We start from the raw sequence: 21,627 nt of genomic DNA, 5'->3' as shown, positions 1-21,627 counted from the left end.
GTTATCTGCTTAAACTTTTGCTCTCACAGATTAATTACCATAGACATGTCTCAACATGTTGTAAAAAAAGGAAGTTTTATTGTAAATTACTTCTTAAACCTTTTGTGCTTCACCTGGCTTCACTCTTTAGACACTTAAGTTATACTGAGAAAAACTTACTTTGAGTTGTCTTCATTCAGTAGCAGTTTCCATGAGAGCGTTTTTACTACAATTAATAGCACTTTTGTATGTTTTGTTGACAGACTGGAAAAAAGATTGGATTTTTATGGCACTAACTTCCTGCTGATTGAACAGAATCGATCAAGCTGACAATCAGCTGATTTTGGTCAGCAAACAATCCCTTTACGTATCTACCATCTACCGAAAAGATAAACCATTCTCCTACACACAGCTCCAATCACTCCAAAATAAATAAATGTTTATTTATTCAAATTGTCAAGCTTATTTTTTAAATTGTCAACTACAGATAAAGGTTGGTGATCAAATAAATCTTATTAATTAAGACTAAAATTAACCCCAGATTATTTATCCTGATCCACAACAGGGTTAATGGTCTTATTCAACTCATTTTTTGTTTTTTGCCTATACTGGGTAACCCTAAGTTCTTTACATTTTCTTTCTAATCAGCCAGACTCAGCTGCAATATTTTAAAGTGATCCAGATCCAGAATGTCTTTCAAAGTTTTTCTTTAGATTTCTATTGGCTTTTTCTACTCATTTTAAGTCTAATCGTTGTACCTGACCATGACAGTTTATTGAGCAGGGGTTTCTTGGATATGTTTCCCTGCTAGGGCTCATCGTGTGAACGAATCCAGCTTGGACTAGAGCAGTTATCAGCCAGGGTGTAGATTGGGACCTCTACGTCAGTGGTTCTCAACCCTGGTCCCCAGGGCCCACTGTCCCACATGTTTTAGGTGTTTTTCTTCTGCTATACACCAGATGTAAATGAAATGCAATCATTTGAATCAGGTGTGGCGGAGCAGAGACATCTTAAACATGAATGTCTGTGAGCCCTGAGGACAAGAGTTGAGAAACACTGCTCTAAGCTGACAGTCATCAGCTAAAAAAAGGGTGGATTTTGATCTTCAGGCTGGGAATACATTACTGCCCCAAGTGGTGGTGTTTGGAGATGTTAGGGTCTGGTTTACAAGAATGAATAAGAGGATGGATAGTAGAGTAGGGAAGTGTCTGGACTGATATAAAAATTGTACCTGAAGCTAAGCTAAAATATTTAAATTTCAGTTTTACAGTTAATGTTCCAGCCCTCACAAATGGTTAAGAGGCATGGTTATTGACAAACAGAAATAGATTACACATGAAAGCAGCTGAAACTGACTAACCCTAAATTGAACAGCTCAGCCACTCAGGAAAAGCTCAGACTACAATTGCTGCTTTTCCTGGAAGCTCCTGGAAGGTCAGCCAAGACTAGCTGGAGAAACGACATAGTGCCTCACAACTGTATTCTTACGACCTGAATACTTCCATGTTCTGTCACATTACAACCTCCTACTTAATGACTTATAGCATGTTTGGATTTCACTGAACAAACACAAAGTAATAGACAACTGTGAAATAATCTGATATTTTTCATTATTCTGAATTATGCCTGTTCTAAATTTCCAGTTTAGTAGTATAGATAAATTAAGCTTTGAGTCTTTAACTTTTAACTTTGACTGTTTTTTTTTTTCGTCTAAATGAGGTTTAAGTGAAGTATTAACATTTCTACACACAAGTGGTGGCCCAATTGCTGTAGTGAGCTAATTCCCACTGGAACACTTGTGTTTATCGGCTGGCTTTTTTTGTTTGTTTGTTTGCGAGGAAAATGATTCATGGTGACTTATATTCACAAACTGTCAAACTGAAAAGTATTGATAGCGAATGGATTAATTGAAGATGACAGTGTTTCTGTTGGCAACTGCACAATTTTGGAGTCTTACCATTTATTAAGACAACACTGACCTGAGGCGATGAGGTAATCTGTTTTTTGCACTTTAAATGCAGACTGTGTGTTAAATCCTTCAAATATAAAAAAAAGAGAAGGAAAGCAGCAGTGGGGTTTTAATGCAGATAGATTGACAGACAGATAAAGAGGATACAGTAATACAATGACTGCATGACAATCTTTCCACGCATTTTATGGTGATGAATAATCAAAAATCCTTTTATCAGTGACACATCAAGGAGCATTTAGTTTATGCTTCAGTTAATCCTATTGGCTATTTTGTGAGTTCTCTGTCTCCTACTTGTTTCATCGTGCTATATTTGTCTCATAAATACCAAATATTTTGGCTTGACAAATTGCGGCACAGGAACAAATCCTATTAAAGGTTGCAGTTTTGTGTTTCCTGCCAGTGACATTCTGTTTGGGTGTTGCATTATATACCGAGTTGTCATTAATGGATAATGAGAGTATTTTGTATTTTTAGACACTTCTTGCAGCATATCACTATTTCATATTATCCCTAAACAATCCAGACTTTCCACTTTTGTTATTCTAATGTGCTGCACAATTCCTTTCATCTATCAATCAATTAATTAATCCTTCTTTATCCAGCACTCTACTGGAACACCAGGCAGGACAGAGCATTTAAAGGAGACAAGTGAGCAGTAAAATGTAAGAATCATAGACACCATGGAGCCCATCTTACTGAACCTGTCACTGAAAGGGTTTAACCTAATAACTGAATCAGGATTGTTGGGAAACCTCATCTGGTAGAAATTAAATTCTCTCTCAACATTGTTTGCAGTTTTCTCTAGTGGGGCAAGCATACTTCCTGGTTGGATTTTAATGAATGCAGAGTTTAGTTTTAGGTAAGAATCATTTTGTTGTAGTTTGCCAGGATTGATGATGGGGCCAACAAAACGCTAAAATGTGAAGAAATTATATTAGTTAAATTTGTGGGTTGGACTAAGACGGGGATATTAAATCACAGTCATGTGATGAGGAATTGTACTTCCGGCTTCCACAAATAAAAGATCATGGATAAGGATTTATTTCTGTAAATATTGCAGTCCGCAAGGTCTTTTAAATGTGCACAAATGATTATATGCTCACAATGTTGTATATGTTTTCAAAGAAAAAATGTGGGAACACATTTCCGAACACCATTAACATAATTCATTTACAAATAAAGTTTAAACTGCCATCTATTGTCTATCCACATCTTGTATGTACCAGGTTCTGAATTCAAACTGGGTTCGCCACAGAGCACAGAAACCACTCGGTGCTGATGTCACCAAACTGAGGCCTCCAGAAAACATTTCTCCTGTCCTCCTCCCCCTTTCATTGCATAAACTGCCATTTGAATCTTCAGTTTATGAACTCAATTTGGGCTGGAGACTTTGCTAGTTTCTCTTGGTTAGCCTTTAGGTTATGTGTTAATACCCGAATTCAGCGTTTCAGACACAATGTCCTGTGGAGCTTTGCAGCTCCTCCAGTGATACCATGGGCCTTTTGGCCTTATCTAAAATTGACTATCTCCTTTCCAAGGATATCAGTTTGAAAGGTTTGCAGTTATGCTATACTCTTCGCACTTTACTTATTTTAAACATCTCCACAAATCTATCCCTGATACTTCTGGTGTGTTTCTTGGTCTTCGTGATGTTATTTGTTCAATAATGCTCCCTAAGAAACCTCTGAGGCCTTCCCATTACAGATAAAATTGTGGATTATTTTATTATTTAGGTGATTTCTGAAGGCAATTGGTTACACTGGATTTTATTTAGGGGTACCATAGTAAAGCAGGCTGAATGCAAATTTATATTTTCAGATTTAAATTTGTTTACTATTACTTTAAACAGACTTTTGGGATTGTAATGTGACAAATTTTGCTTTAAAGTTAAGTGAATGGCATTTAATTGACATGCGTGAAGGGACAGCCTGACAGCATGTTGTCCAAACTGCAGATCACAAATCCTGTCTTTCAGAAGCAATATGGGAAGTAGTTTAACCTTTCACCCAAAGTATCACTGGTTATAGTAACGGCTTACTGTCTACAAGAACATTCAAGACGTTTAATGCCACCATAGTTATCTGCAATCAGTTATAGTTTTAATCAAAAACAACCTTGTAAATCTCAGTTATCACAGCAACTACTCATGCTAATCATGAACATGATCATTTGGATGAGGTTGTGCACAACAGATACAAGAAATAAAGAACAGAGAGAAAAAAATAGATCATCTACAAGGCCATTTTATGTATATTACTAATGGGGATACTTCATAAAATAAATGCATTGTCTGTATCCTGGAGACTGTAAGATTGTCCCCACATTTAATGGAAGTCTCAGTAACTTAGAGCTCTGATAAGTGTTAAGGCCAGAATAATTCAGATGAATGTCTCTTTCTTCTTTTCTCAAATAGGTTTTGAAAGTGAAAGAGTTTTTGTTTTATGTTGTTGAAGGACAAAGAGAGACAAACCTCTCTTGTTCACACAAATCATCTGTCAGAGGGATAAAAGAAAACCCTAAATATTTGCTTTTGGGTTTAATGGCAATCTAGAACTCGCCTTTGCTTTAAACCTTCAATATGACATTTTACCCTGTGGTCCAGACAAACAAATTTTCCTGTATGCAAAATGACCAAAAACTGTGTTAATGTGGCCTAAAATAAAAGGGTTGAAAGCAAATAAGGCGCTCTAAAAACTACATCAGCCCACTTTGCCACCTGCATTTCACGTCAAGCTCTCAAATCGCATCCGTCACAGAAAGTGAAAGGATGCAGGTGCAGGTGGTTTTTAAGCTGTTGTGGGTAGAAATAAACATCTTGACAGCTTGAAAAGCAGCCTTTTTGTCTTTGTTATGGGGAATCTGGTCTTTAAGAACTCTCTTTGACTTTTTGGACTCAGTCACGAGTGCCTGTGTCATGTTTAAATATGGATTTCTCTGGATAACGTCTTAAGAGCATAACATAGATTGTAAATTTTGTCTCTGGGGCATTTTTTCTATTCCCTGGGCACATTTTAAAGGAAATTTAATTTGCATTTGCATCACTGCAGCTAACAGCAAAACCATTTTTTATGTTCTGGCTTTATATTAAAAATATATGAGTTTAACATCAAAAGATGGTTGAATGTATTTGTACACTACAGAATGTATTTCAAAGTTTAGACTGACATGTTTTTCATAATATGAAACATGAAATTGTGTGTGTCAGAATGCAAATTTTTAGCTTAGTAAAGTATAAGAACAAAGATTTAGATAATATTTAGTAAATACTTTATTATATATTAATTATGTGGGCTTTAAAATTAAGTCCTGGTCATTGACTATGATGCTTCTTTTTAGGTTTTCTGACACTAGTGGCCTTTATTTGCAGTATTTAGACAGGGAATTGACAGAGAGAGAAGGAGGGAGATGTGCAGCAAAGGTCCCAAGGTTGGGAATCAAACCCCAGATGGCTGTGTCGAGAACTAACAGCCCACTCAACAGCTAAACCACATACCGCCCCGCCTATGATGTGTGTCATTCCCAAACCTTTAAACTTCAGACACCAAGGAATGCCAACATCATTAATCTAATTATAAACATGTTTATCCCTATAAAAGTAAATAGTCAGAAGTGTATTTATTTTCAAAAAACATCAAGATGAAAAAAATAACATTTCAAGATTTTACAAAAATACTGAATTTTATAAAGGGGAACTAAACTATTTCAGCACAATGAACATTCTGGGTCTCTAAAGTCCCAGGCAGTTAGTAATACAGGCAATACTGTGAAAATAATAGTAAAGATTTAGGATGGGAACAAAGTAAGTTTCAGGGTGATCTGTTGGCTTCTGTAAACACTGTGCTGGACCAGTGACTTATGGTGGATTATGAATTTTTCATCCAGTTTTGCAAGCTCTTTTCCCGAGGACTAGAATTTATATGAAGAAAATACGATGAATAATAGACAAAGGGAGAGCTTTCCAGCTGCAAGGGGTTCAACTCTATATGTTAAAGCCAGCGTATGAATGTGATGGTCCAAAAGCCATGATGGTTGCTAATACGAATGCTGAAGTTGAATAAAACTGTGAAAAATGGCCGCCTTCAGAACTTTAACTGGTACAAGCATATTTATATTCCTTACTAAAGTTTTTAATTGATTGGTGATTGATTTCTGCACCTTTCCCACTTGTAATTGCTATTTTCTGCTGGTATGGCATTAACTAGTTCTGTAACGTGCTAGTACAGAAGTCGTACAGATGAAACATAAATCCACTTTTACATACACTAAGACTTCACAAAGTGCATCAACAGAGTAAACCTTACACATATCACTCAGGCTTGCCATAATTAAACCTTTACTAAAGAAACTTGCTGTTGATCAATATGCCTTAATAAAGTGCAGATCTATGTATAATCTTATTTCTTATCTACAATTCTTGACAAAATAGCTGCTAAACAATGTATGCAAATTAGGACCATTTGAGCAGAATTAGCCAGGCCCATCATAACACTGTAACCTAACTAAAAATAGTCACTAAAGATACTCCCATGCACTTATAAAATGAGCTTGTGTCTGTACTTGTCCTGTAGGATCTGAGTGCTGTGTCTGATATGGTCTGTATTTTCTTGGAAAGGCTTTAACATGGAGTCTAGCAATCAAGGGAACAGCACTAGGTTGGTTTAGATCGCATTTGTCTGACATATTCCAGTTGGTTTCTGCTAATGAGAAATATTCACGCTCCAGGGTTACTTGAGAAGTACAACAGTGTTCAGTAGTTGGGCTGATTCTCTTTACTTTATTGGCTTCTACTTGATAAAATGATGAGACAACTTCAACTGTTAAGCTAATAATAATCAGCTATATCTATCCATTAATCCTGTTGACCCCAGTCAGTTAGGTAGATTACAGGTATGTTTTGAAGACATGAGATAAATTGTTGTCTTTGGACTGAAGTTTCTGAAAAACCAACAGCTTAATTAGTTACTTACTCTGGTTGTCATTAAACTGACCTGCGGTCATCTTTGACCAATACATGTCATTTAAGTCCCATATTAAACAGGTTTCCAGAACTTCCCTCTCTCATCTCCGCAATATTGCCAAAGTTAGACATATCCCATCCCAGATTGAAGCAGAAACATTATTCCATGCAAATAGTCTATAGTAAATCTTTTTAGAAATTAAAAAAAAGCCTTTTAAAGCCTCCAGCACATTAAAATGCTGTGATGAGAGTTCTGATAAAAATTTATAATAGAGATTATCCTTCACCTATTTTCGCTCCATGTTCCTACAGTTGAACAGGATGCAGATCTTTCAGTTTCAGGCTCCTATTGTGTGGACACCTTGTCTACTTTTAAGCTCCTGCTTAAAACATTCCTTTTTGATTAATCTTATATGGCGTGGTTTACTTTATCCCGATCTATCTCTGTAGTTATGCTGGTATAAAATTAGGCTACTGGTGGACACGCTGACCATCTTTTCTGACTCAGCCACTTCTTCCAATCATGCATTATCTGCAGTTATTGCTGTCATCAACTTAATGCCTGCTGCCTGTTTGTTGTCTTTAGAGATGTTACACCAGGCCTGGTATTCTGTTTAGCTGTGACAGCTTCATGGGAATGGATAATCCTTCCAAGCTATTGCTACCAATAACTTCATGTTATCTTTCTATTGAGGATACACTTGACCTTGTCTTTCTGTGTTAAACCCTCTCTCTCTCTCTTTAGCTGTGTTTCTCTCCTACATATAGGCACTGAAGTAGTCAATGGCATCTACTTCTACTCTTGGGTATTACTGGAATAGTGCTTTTGTTTTATGCTTGTGTCTGTTCTGTCTTCTCAAACCCCCAGTCGGTCGTGGCAGATGGCCGCTCACACTGAGCCAGGTTCTGCTGGAGGTTTCTTCCTGTTTAAGAGAGTTATTGTTTCCACTGTCGCTACATGCATGCTCAGTATAAAGGATTGCTGCAAAGTAAACAATACTTTGCAATCGACTGTCCATTGTCGCTTTACTCTCTTTCAAGAGGAGGGAATGCTGCAAGTGATTTAATGCAATCACCTGACTGTCCTTGTATTATTTAAAAACATTTAACCAATTTGAATAATAAACTGAACTCAAGTGCATTGTTTTATAACAACGATCAAATTGAAATGTCATTGACTTTCAAACTGTTTGTATAGTTGGATTAAATTCACTGCAGCTCTCTGAACATACGTTAGGTTTTTATTTGCTTAGTGGCATGAGAGGACCTTTCCTATGAATTGGTGCTATATAGATAATATTTAATTTAATTCAAAGATAAACAAAATATTTCTAAATGAATCCAACACATATTCCAACTTTGAAGAAGTAAAAAATAAAAATAAAAAAGCTAAAGAAGGCTGATGGTACCTTAAATCTGATCTCAATTATCTTGAGTAAAAAAGAGAAAACACTAAATTCTGAGCACATCCTAGAAACGTAGTATCATAACTGTTAGTTTAATAAGTTAAACACCAGAGAAGAAAGTAATTTACCAATCACCATTATAATTAAAAGAAAACATTTTTTACAGATTTTCACAGATGCCATCCAATGATTTATACCGGATTTGTTTAAAATTAAATAAAAGGTAAAATGCTTATTTCTCGATTTAGATTTGTCTTTTGGTCGGTGAACCTCTATGTTCTCAGTTTAAAGTAAAATAAAAGCATTGGCCATGCTGTCTCATTAGCTTTAGAGGGAACTTTATGGTTTTTCTTTCACAGTATGGTGATTCTGACCTTTTAACTGTGGGTCAGCAGAAGGATGAATCCTATTGTGGTGCAGTATTTCACTCACGAATGTTTTCAGAGATATGAATTATGATAAATATTTGATCAATACTTTAACATTTGTGTCAGAGTATATTTACAAGACCACCTGGCATTGCCTGAATGTAAGTTACACTATAGGAAATAAATAAATAATACAGCTTTAGTTCCATTAAATATTCTGCTATTTGGATGATCTGATCTGATGCTAAATTACAGCTTTCCTGCTGGTAGGACCCTGGAAAGAAAGGAAGCCATTGGATGCTGCCGTGGGAGCTGAGCCAGAGAAAGAAATGACACAAACAACACACATGCCTTGTATCTGTGACATAGAGAGGCACACAAATACATGAGAAAGTTGTAGGAGCAGGTTGTATACACACTCTCACCACCATACGCACAAATACGTGTAATCACACACACAAGCCCTGGTTGCTCATGCTGGCGTGCAGTGCCTCACCTGATGAGGTTCTATGCATCAATGAACGCATCCAAAATACTGTTTACCTGAAGTGGGCTGGGGGTCGTTCACCTTGATAGAGAGGAAATATTCCACTAATAAAGCTTTTAAATATGGTGCCGGTACATTTTACATACCTTCAAAGATCCAGACTTGCAATACTGCAATTACTTTAAAAAGGCTATCCCTTAATAGTTGCTATGGCCTCTCAAAGGTCTCTCAAAGTCTTTCTTTGGGGTTTGGCTGCTTTGTCACTTATTTTCATTCTCAACACATGATGCTTACATCCTGTTGTGGAGTATTTGCTTAAAAATATAAGGAACATTGTCATTTGGACAATGAAAGATGTGCTACAAAAACAATAAAGGATGAACATTTTCTGAAAGTGATATCCTTAAGAAATAGGAAAACCACATCATAAATATCTGGCAAAGTACCTGAGAGAGTAATCATTTTATTTCAGTTTGGTTTAGTTAAATTCAACTCGGTTCAGTTATAATTGAACTCAATTCAATTCGCTGTAGTACATTGCAATGCAGTTAATTGCAATGCAATTCAATACAATTATTATTGAATACTAACCAGTTAAGCAATGGCAGAAGGATGGCAGTTGGCTAATAGTGTCATCACCAATAAAACTAACTCTGGTAAACATTATGAAGTCTGACATTGATTGGGAGTTATTTACCACAAATGGGGACTGGTCGGTGAACTACAGGTTTTGTCATGCAAATCCCACTTTACAGTTATTCTGCATGCTCTGCTGGAGGATGGCCAACAGGACCTACACTAAACCAGTCCTCACTGACTATGTGGGGATTAACAAGTTCTTGAAGCTAAAGCATTTTGTTTTTATGGTGAATAGCTAGGTTTCCAAATCACTAACCCTCAAATCCAATTACATAAAAAGGCCTGAAAATAACATAAATAAACATTTGACACACCAAAGCAGGAAAGACTGATAAGGACAAGGCGAAAAAACAATAGTCAAGCTAACAGCCAAACCAGTGAGCTAGCAGTTTAACATCTATTAAAAAATACATGACAAATCATTAATAAAAATCCCAGCATAGCTAGCCAAGCCAATATACAGAGGTTGGACAATGAAACTGAAACACCTGTCATTTTAGTGTGGAAGGTTTCATGGCTAAATTGGACCAGCCTGGTAGCCAGTCTTCATTGATTGCACATTGCACCAGTAAGAGCAGAGTGTGAAGGTTCAATTAGCAAGGTAAAAGCACAGTTTTGCTCAAAATATTGAAATGCACACAACATTATGGGTGACATACCAGAGTTCAAAAGAGAACAAATTGTTGGTGCACGTCTTGCTGACGCATCTGTGACCAAGACAGCAAGTCTTTGTGATGTATCAAGAGCCACGGTATCCAGGGTAATGTCAGCATATCACCAAGAAGGACGAACCACATCCAACAAGATTAACTGTGGACGCAAGAGGAAGCTGTCTGAAAGGGATGTTCGGGTGCTAACCCGGATTGTATCCAAAAATATAAAACCACGGCTGCCCAAATCACGGCAGAATTAAATGTGCACCTCAACTCTCCTGTTTCCACCAGAATTATCCGTCGGGAGCTCCACAGGGTCAATATACACGGCCGGGCTGCTATAGCCAAACCTTTGGTCACTCATGCCAATGACAAACGTCGGTTTCAATGGTGCAAGGAGTGCAAATCTTGGGCTGTGGACAATGTGAAACATGTATTGTTCTCTGATGAGTCCACCTTTACTGTTTTCACCACATCCGAGAGAGTTACGGTGTGGAGAATATTACAAGAAAGTCAGTCTGTTTGAAGAGAAACTCTAGAGGGAGGACTCAAGTCTTTTGCACTTTATATACAAAAATATAGTCAATAATAAAGTTAAAAATCACTTTAGGCACCCAGTAAAACTTATCGGATTTGGATATAACTTGATACACTTGTGTACATTTGCTACATGTGTACATAACAACCCTTGGTGTGCATACAAACCAAGGGTTGTTATGTAAATTATCAGAATTGCATAGAGCTGGGACATCTAATGCGGAGTGTCAGTGAATCAAAACAATGAATGAACATCACCAGACTTCATAGAAACGTTAAGCAGGTCTTAGCTGGGTTTGTTAGGGACCACAATTTTGGTTAGCATGAAGCAGGTTGGCGGTTTAATGCAACTGTCCAGTATTTGAAAAGGACAGATGTCACAGTGACCTACTGTGGAACCAATGACACAATTTAATGTTACTGTTTCACAGTGATGTTGGGTTGTCCCACATTAAGTTGTTAAGAGTTTGCCTCACATGTTGGGTAAATTGCACAATACAACCAACTGGCCACATCCAAACTGTTATCAAACTCCACACAGTTCTGGTAAAGTAGACTAATCCACTGATGTGGAATCCTCTGGGTCTTTTAACCTTCTCTTACAGATTTGACTGATCGGTGGATACTCCAGCAACTGCCATCACTAAATTTGCAATGCTACCACTAACTGTATCTGCTCTAGGACACATTCTGGATTCCTGTAAATGTAATAATTTACATATCCATTGCTGACCTACATGTCACTAATTGACAACAGCCGTCTATATCTTACAGTATTACACAATGCCCCACCGTGCTTCATTACGATTCACTATTTTAAAAAAAAATGGTGCAGTTATTTGTATCAACTGTTGAAACCATGAGGGGAACATAAGAAAAAAATGCCTTGATATGAGAATCGGTGAGCAAAATGAGAAATGAAGCAATTAGAGAGGTTCACATACATTATTTAACTCTCATTAGCTTTCTGTGACACTGTAGGCTCCACACCAATGAAAAGTGTTGGCCACGCTCAGACAATTAGTAAAATTAGTGGCACAGGATTTGGCGTAGATTCAGGCCACATGGCCCAGAAGATACCAGACTGTTATCAGTGCTGTAATGTATAACAGTGCACAAGAAATAATAGGTGTGAAAAATCACTGGGCTACCAGTGTGTCAACCTGTATTATCCAGGAGACAAGGGTTTGTCCTCTGAATGAAGGGAACGGCTGCAGCTTCCTCTGATTTCTGCACAGTGCAGTGCAGTCGGCCATCTTGCGTGTGTCTCTCTCTCTCTGTGACAAAAACAGGGGACAGAGGTCCAGGCGAATGGTAATTAGCAGTCTGGGTTGTGTTTGTTTTCATTTTGCGCATGTTTGTGCTGATAAAGTTTGACTTGCCAAAAAATCCGAGTCCCGTGCTGGATTCCGCTCAAGCTGTTCCCCTGCATCCTTCAGGAACGATGGGAAATCTTGTACACGGCCACTGGTCGCAGCACAAACAGACGGTGGTAATCAGTGATTAGTGGACATGTTACAATATACAAAGATAAGCCCACACTCCAACCCTTCATTGTGAATCATTTGCAGCACATCAAATAGATATATGGCTAATACTTTGATGGGAAGTATCCTGCAAAAAAAGGCAAAATAAGTAAAAAAAATAGCTTTGAATAGCATGTTTGTGGAACTTACATTTTATAGAAAGATGTAGATTAACTTTAAAACAAATAAACAAGCAACAAAAAATCCCATTTTGTTAAAGCTGGTACAGTTCTATTCCTTTTGGTTTTGAGCTTAAGGGTCTGTAGCCAGCTGCAAATGACTTCAGGTCCACATCCAACAGCGGAGCAGATCTAAATAACATTCTGCTGCCTCTTTATCATTACAGAGAGAGGGGAAAAAAAGGGGGAAGGCAGAGAACAAGCAAACCAAATAAACAGGTGTTGTGTGCTTTAGAAAGAGCTAATGCTAACGTGTACTGGAATAGAGAGGCATAATTATACTGTGCTGGATTATGGAAAACATTGTGCATGCTAATTACACCAGGTATGCTCATTGATTTTCTGTTATAATACTTAAATGTGTCATTAATAATTCATTTTCCTGCCAGCTCACTCCATTTTTCATGCACCTGTGTTGTTGTTGATGTGAATGACGCTGTGTCATTGCTGATGATGGCTACGTAGTTCATCACAGAAAGTAATTTCTGCAGTGACACCTACTTATTTGTCTTTTATGGGCAGCTGACAACGTCCACAATGTAAGGAGCTTCTCTTCTCTCGCAGGCTGACCAAAAGGTGGGCCCTTTTTTTTCTTTTTCTGCTGAAAACTGTCTAAAAATGCTTTTATTTAACTTTGCTGTCCATCTAAGAATGTGATAAGATAGATAGCATAAATAAAGTCATGATGAAAAATAAATTTTACTTTCTATTAGTTGTAGGGCTTTATGTATCAGGAAATAATACCAGGTTTTATGTAAATAATATATGAAATGCACAAAAAACACAACAGATTAATTTATTAAAAAAGGATAAACCCAAAACTAGAAACCCTCAGACTAATAACATGTAGAATCAACTTTAGCAGAAATAACTCTCAGTAGTTGTTTTTCGAATTACTTTTACTCTCTCAACAATCTCGATGAATTTTGGCCCAATTTCCAAATATAATTCCAGGAATCAGAGCAGGAACTGTTGTAACTTTCATATTTCTGCTTACTGAGCTGTTAATTTCCAGAATTTGTTTCTAAACAGATGTTTCACAGAATGGAGAATATTTACTTGAAGTGTGGACTGGTTCGTTTTGTATTTGTTCAACGTTTCCTCCCCACTGTCATCCAAGGTAGAGTTTTGTGTTTCCCTGTAAGCACTACATTACTATAGGACAGCTACTGGGGCCTGGACAAGACAGGTATACACCAGCTACATGTGGCTAAACATCATTGTAGATACATTTTTGCCATCACATTTGACTCTAAAATACTTTTGTATACAGAGCGGTAAACCCAAATCATCACTGCTCGACTACCATGATTGATAGATTGTGTTTGGTTTTATGGGATCACTTTGACTCACTGAAAAGAAATGTCTTCTGGTAATTTGGTTTGATTTTAGCTTCGCCTATCACAAGTTGAAGTGTTCTGAGGCAAGATACTGAACCTCAAGTTGTCTGCTGATCTTCATGTTAGTGTATGAATATTGTATTTCACCCCTCTGAAATTGGGTCATTGAGGGTAAAAGGTCCAGGGGGAAAACCCGGACATCCTTTTCTCATACACACCCTCCAGCTTCGTGGTACACCTTCCAAAGGGAGGTGGCAAGAAAGCATCTAGATCAGATGGACCATCTCAATCAACTTATTTTGATCTTGTCAAGCTTGATTCAAGCTCCCCCTAGATGACAGAGATACTCACCCTATCTCTAAGGATACAGTGCCTTGCGAAAGTACTCCGCCCCCTTGAACTGGTCAACCTTTTGCCACATTTCAGGCTTCAAACATAAAGATATGAAATTCAAATTTTTTGTGAAGAATCAACAACAAGTGGGACACAATCATGAAGTGGAATGAAATTTATTGGATGTGTCAAACTTTTTTAACAAATAAAAAACTGAAAGTGGGGCGTGCAATATTATTCACCCCCCCTTGCGTTAATACTTTGTAGCGCCACCCTTTGCTGCAATTACAGCTGCAAGTTGCTTGGGGTATGTCTCTATCAGTTTTGCACATCGAGATACTGAAATTCTTGCCCATTCTTCCTTGCAAAACAGCTCGAGCTCAGTGAGGTTGGATGGAGAGCGTTCATGAACAGCAGTCTTCAGCTCTTTCCACAGATTCTCGATTGGATTCAGGTCTGGACTTTGACTTGGCCATTCCAACACCTGGATACGTTTATTTGTGAACCATTCCATTGTAGATTTGACATTATGTTTTGGATCATTGTCTTGTTGGAAGATAAATCTCCATCCCAGTCTCAGGTCTCTTACAGACTCCAACAGGGTTTCTTCCAGAATGGTCCTGTATTTGGCCCCATCCATCTTCCCATCAATTTTGACCATCTTCCCTGTCCCTGCTGATGAAAAGCAGGCCCAAACCATGATGCTGCCACCACCATGTTTGACAGTGGGGATGGTGTGTTCAGGGTGATGAGCTGTGTTGCTCTTACGCCAAACATATCGTTTTGCATTGTGGCCAAACAGTTGGATTTTGGTTTCATCTGACCAGAGCACCTTCTTCCACATGTTTGGTGTGTCTCCCAGGTGGCTTGTGGCAAACTTTAAACGAGACGTTTTATGGATATCTTTGAGAAATGGCTTTCTTCTTGCCACTCTTCCATAAAGGTCAGATTTGTGCAGTGTACGACTGATTGTTGTCCTATGGACAGACTCTCCCACCTCAGCTGTAGATCTCTGCAGTTCATCCAGAGTGATCATGGGCCTCTTGGCTGCATCACTGATCAGTCTTCTCCTTGTTCAAGATGAAGGTTTAGAGGGACGGCCGGTTTTTGGTAGATTTGCAGTGGTCTGATACTCCTTCCATTTCAATATGATTGCTTGCACAGTGCTCCTTGGGATGTTTAAAGCTTGGGAAATCTTTTTGTATCCAGATCCAGCTTTAAACTTCTCCACAACAGTATCTCAGACCTGCCTGGTGTGTTCCTTGGTCTTCATGATGCTCTCTGCGCTTTGAACAGAACCCTGAGACTATCACAGAGCAGGTGCATTTATACGGAGACTTGATTACACACAGGTGGATTCTATTTATCATCATCAGTCATTTGGGACAACATTGGATCATTCAGAGATCCTCACTGAACTTCTGGAGTGAGTTTGCTGCACTGAAAGTAAAGGGGCCGAATAATATTGCACACCCCACTTTTCAGTTTTTTATTTGTTAAAAACGTTTGACACATACAATAAATTTAATTCCACTTCACAATTGTGTCCCACTTGTTGTTGATTCTTCACAAAAAATTTGAATTTTATATCTTTATGTTTGAAGCCTGAAATGTGGCAAGAGGTTGAAAAGTTCAAGGGGGCCGAGTACTTTCGCAAGGCACTGTACATTCACCCAACCTCCAGAAAAAGCTCATTGTAACTGCTTGTATCTAGAATGTAATTCTTTCAGTCGTGATCCTTATCTTATGACCATTGGTGAGAGTCAGAACATAAATGGACCACTACATCGAGAGTTTAGCTTTTTTGTTCTGCTCGTCTTCCCAATGACAGAGGCAGCACCCACATAAATGTGGATCGGATTTCAATCGTTTATCGATCTCCAGCTCTATCCTACCATCACTATCACAAGACACAAAGATACTTGAACTCTTCTGCTTGATGCAGAAACCGACGCCCTACAAAGAGGGAGCAATCTACCTTTTTCTGGTAAGGTACCCTGGCCATGTACTTAGAGGAGCTCTCATCCCTGTTGCAAACCACTCCAGTGTATGTTGAAATTTATGGCCTAAAGATGGAAAAAGAATCACATCCTCTGCAAAAAGAAGTATCTGAATGATGGGGCCTTTGTGTGTGCAAACGGGAAAATGAGAAATTGCACAGTCTGACCTTGAGCTAAATTTGCTGGGACTTCCAATCTTTCCTCTTTTCTGAATAGTTAAGACAGATGTGCAGCAACATTTGGCCCTCTAAAGTTATTGATGTCTGTCCATCTAGGTATTGTATTGACACACACTTGACACACAGCTAATTGACAAAATTCCTACTTTTATTACGGTGGTCACACTCATTATGATTAATTAATCAACACATTTATATAGTAGCAGCTGGCTGCTACTTAATCTCATGAAACCTATGAAAGAAGCAAGGACATACTCAGTTTTTCACACACATCTTTGTCATTTTGGCTTCATCTTTGTTTAATAAATAATGACAGTGTGGAATATGTTTGTTTTTGTATATTTGAGGTTAGAGTTTAAATCATTTTATAGCGTTGAGAAGACCGGACCCTTTTTAATGCATTCAGATATGTAAAAACCTACAACTGAAAGAGGGTGTGCTTCTTTTTTACTAAACTGTATGGAAGGAAAATAGGATTGAGCTGGCTGGACTTAAAATGATCGTCAAAAAACACTAATGAACTTTTCTCCATCTTGTTTCTGTGTAAAAGCACAAAGCATTGATGACACTGACTTGGACTTGTGGATTATTCAGAAGCATACTTTGGCGCTTTCCCATCTCTTTCCTTGAGCATACAATCTGCCATAGAGACAAGCACGAGAAATAAACAAACACCAGAAGCGTAAAGTAAAAGTACAACCATATTCAAGTTTGTCCTTGAATTTCCACACCTGTGAGCAGCCAACATGGCCGAGCCGTTTGTGAATTGAAAGAATGTTTGTCCAGCATCTGCTCAGCAGCATGTTGATCCCCCACTTTTTTTCATGCATTGTTTGTTTTTTCTTTGTGGTGCTAAAAAACGTTTAAATTGCATTTCTTGAACACCAGTTTCCCTTGAGGTACAATGGCAGGTGTCTGTGGGAAAAATCGAAGGGAAGAGGAAGAGGCCCTGGAAGAAGGATAAAGAAAAACACGAATCCGACAGATCTCACGTTGCTGAATTTATGCCTGGCTTCCTCAGCCTCCATATATGCTCTTTAGCAATGTAAATGCATGCTGATGAACCTGCAACAATATGGCACATGTCTTGCAACTGCAGAAACTTTTTCCACTGTTAATTGTTTGGCAAAAGATGATAAACTTCTCAGAGTCCTGTGAGTGACATCCAAGTTGTGGAAGTTTACATAAAAAAAAAAAAACATTTGAATTTTAGTCATTTATTTGCCCGACAGGCTACAATGTGAAATGATAAATCCTACAGAGAACCATGAACCAGCAGTAACAACAATAATAATAATAATACAAGCTTTCTTTTTTATTTTTAAAATCAATTAACTAACCTCGAGATGAGGTTTGCTGCTGATAAGTGCATCACGGTGCAGCTGAACCCCCCTTTCCGCTCCTCTCTGCTTTGAAAGACGCTTCCTCTCCAGGCGCCAAGTAGCATATAATAGATATTGAACTGTAAATTTGAATTGAAAGCTCGGGTCATTGTGCCTCATTGACTTTCGACCACAAAAACCAAATGATGTCTTAGTTCAGAGGAATATATCATAGGATATCAACAATTACGAGTCATAAACACGCCTGGAGATGTGCCTGGCGGGCGTATAGCAGCGGGAATTAGCATGTTGAGCTGATAAATATGCATGTTAAGACGCTCTCAGGGGAATAACATGTATGTGATTGATAGCTTCGGAATTGAAGGATGTGTAAATTCTTTTTATTCCGGGTTGAGGGGGGGTTGTGCTATTCTACCTCTGAAATACATAGCACTTGTTAAAAGTTTTACCAACTTTATAATCCTTAATGCCACATCTGTTTGCTGTCTTTATAGCGCCTGTAAAACGTCATTAAATTATTACCACCAGCTGGCCTCGTTGCACAATAACCTCACTTATCTGTTATTCTCTGGGAATACTTTTGATTTATATACCCTCTTAGAATAAATGATATTATATACATATGTATATATAAATAAACAAGGGGAAAACATGTTCTTGTAAATAATTCATGAGTTTCAATAAGTTACTAAGAAGAAGTTGTTTGGGTTTTTTTTCCCCTCCAAGTAAGCATTACAGAAACAAAGAAAACTTCCAGTCCAGTCAGAAATTCAGCTGGAATTCCTCCAAAACATTTTAATTCTATTAAATTTAAAGCTTTATTTAAGTTTAAATGCCTTAATGATTTTACAAATAATAAACCTGGTTTGCAGGTTTTTAATATCATTTTCTTCTGACATCAATTTATTGTAAGAAATATTCTAAATAGTTACAATTCATAATCTTTTTTTAAACAAAATGAATCTATTTAAAACTAAAGAAAAAAAGGAAAATGTTTCAAATAATTTCAGCAACGCCTCATTGCTCAACTCTAAAGGCTTCCAGCACCCCCTGATGTCTGTGAGAGGGTACTGAAATTAAAAATTAAATATGGACAGAATGGCAGTCCTGTGAGAAAAGTGCAAAAAAACTGAAATAACCTCCACACAAACAAATGCGACTGATGTAGAAGAGTGACTCTACTGCTGCTTATAAATAGCACTCACCCTGGAGTGGTAATAAAGGCTGTTTGCATAGCTGCTATATGTTGAGTACGTAATGATATATTATTGCTGCAGGTAGTGGGAGCATGTCCTATGTGCTCAGTTCTCTTGGGTGTAATTGCTTCAGAAGAGAAAAAACTGGGGGGGAGAAGAATAGACAGCAATGCGTAAGAAAGAGCAAGAGGAGATATTAAAGGTGAACAAGGTGTGTGTGTGTTAATGTTGTAACTCCCAGGAGTGATTCTTTTCATTTAGCGACAGTCTTTTATTTCCCATTGTGCTTATATTTTTGCTCACTCTGGAATTCAGGGTATTAGGAGAGATCCTGAAAAGTCTCTGATTTGTTAACCGCAGACACTGTCACACTTAATAAAAGAAACTTTTATTTATAATGTCTTGAAATAAAGTTTTTCTTTTAGATTTAATTTTCTTGACTTATTTTCTTGACTTCCTTATTAAGAAATTAACCTTTCACAACTCCTATTATCACAACTCTAAAACATCTAAAACATGGGGATTTTCATAGAAATCTAGTTCTGCATTAAAAATTTGTCATGAAAAACACAACTAAATGGATTAACAATACAGTAAATGAGCAAATGTGTTTTTCTTCTTTAACGCTGATTTGTTTGTAGCTTTTAAAAAAAGCATACATACTTACAAATAGGACTATTTCAGTGCAATAAAACTGCATGGACGAATGTGTGGATTTATAATATACTAGCTTAATTCTTCAAATTCCAATTTAAAAAGTAAATATTTTGCTTGTGTACAGTGAATTCACACACACACATGCACACACACACAAACACACACACACACACACACACACACACACACACACACACACACACACACACTCACACACACATACAGACATACAAACTGCTGTGATTTTGGTGTGAAGCTCAGAATAAAGCAGCCTGTGAATTTTGGCCAGGTTTCCGTGTCAGAAGCAGCCCGTACATACATTTGCAGACTTTAGAAAGCTCTTTCTTCACACCCTGCTGTTTTCCCCTGATAATTTAATGTCCATATTCTCCTCTTCAGGCATTAAAACCCTCTGAACTCACATTTCTGGCTTTGTACTTGACGAGGCAGAGCTGTGAGGCTGGAAAAGGCACACCACACTCTGAAAGGCTTCTCTGTTGTCTTGCCTGCAGAGTGTCCAACCAATTACCAAGTTCAAATATACATCTATCACACTGTTTCTGCCGCAGTCCTTTGATTCAGTCAATGTCTGTACTGGACTTTCTTCTCTCTCACTTCTCAAACTGAGCCTTTTTATAAAGATAAAGGCTGATCATGCCTTGTTATGTATATATATATATATATATATATATAACAACTTCACATGTAAGACATAACTTGTCCTACAGAGATGTGCAATTAATTCCAAATAACTTTATTGATTTAAAGGTCTAAGACAGAAAACTGAAAGTTAAACTATTTGCATACTGTGAAACAGTACAATAAAACATTGAAACATCTCCAATGACATAAACTTGTTTTAAACTATGTTATCAAACATATTTATAATTCATAGTAGAAATATAGAATGTCTTTCGTGAATCTATCTATGACTGGTTCGTACTGGATTGAACAGAATGTGAACTGAACAGGATTATTTATAATTGGATATAAATCTGAGTTGTTTCAAAGTGCCTTGACATTACATTTGTTTTGAATTGTGAGCTTTATGAATTAAGTGACCTGAACTGAGGAATCATTTTTTCAACCTGAATTAAATAAAAAGGTAAAGGTGTTTAATATGTGAATGAATCCACTTGTTGATATACCAAGTAATTTAACAACAAAATGAGCACAAAAGGTTTTTTTTTATTTTATATTTTTTATTTTATTATCTATTCCTTTACAATGTTCCTACCTTCATCTATGGTCATGAGCTTTGGGTCATGACCGAAAGAACGAAATCACGGATACAATCGGCCAAAATGAATTTTCCTCTCAGGGTGTTTGGGCTCTCCCTTAGAGATAGGGTGAGAACCTCGTTCATCTGGGAGTGATTCAGAGTGGAGCTGCTGCTTCTCCACGTCGAGAAGAGCCAGTTGAGGTGGGTCAAGCATGAATACCCGATGCCTCCTGGACACCTTCCTCGGGAGGTGTTCCAGGCACGCCCCACTGGGAGGAGGCCCAGGGGACGGCCCAGGACACGCTGGAGGGACTATGTCTCTTGGCTGACATGGGAACGCCTTGGGCTCCCCCCGAACGAGTTGGCCCAAGTGGCTGGGGAGAGGAAAGTCTGGGTCTCTCTGCTTAGGCTGCTGCCCCCTTGGACCAAAAAGCACCAAATGCATCAAGGAATAGGTTAAAGATTAAAATTTTCCTGCAGAGGGTTCATTTAGTCTTCCGATTTTACAAAAAAAAGTTTAGGTCAATCTGTAGTCCAACTTTTCATTACTTTCCTTTATTATACCACTGCAATATACTTTATTTTAATGTTTTTTGTCATCGCGTAAAGCACTTAGAATTTTTTTATTGCTGAAATGTGCTTTACAAATGAACT

This window comes from Girardinichthys multiradiatus, chromosome 3 (genome assembly GCF_021462225.1).
Source record: "Girardinichthys multiradiatus isolate DD_20200921_A chromosome 3, DD_fGirMul_XY1, whole genome shotgun sequence".
Classification (NCBI taxonomy): domain Eukaryota; kingdom Metazoa; phylum Chordata; class Actinopteri; order Cyprinodontiformes; family Goodeidae; genus Girardinichthys; species Girardinichthys multiradiatus.
This window is presented reverse-complemented; position numbering follows the sequence as displayed.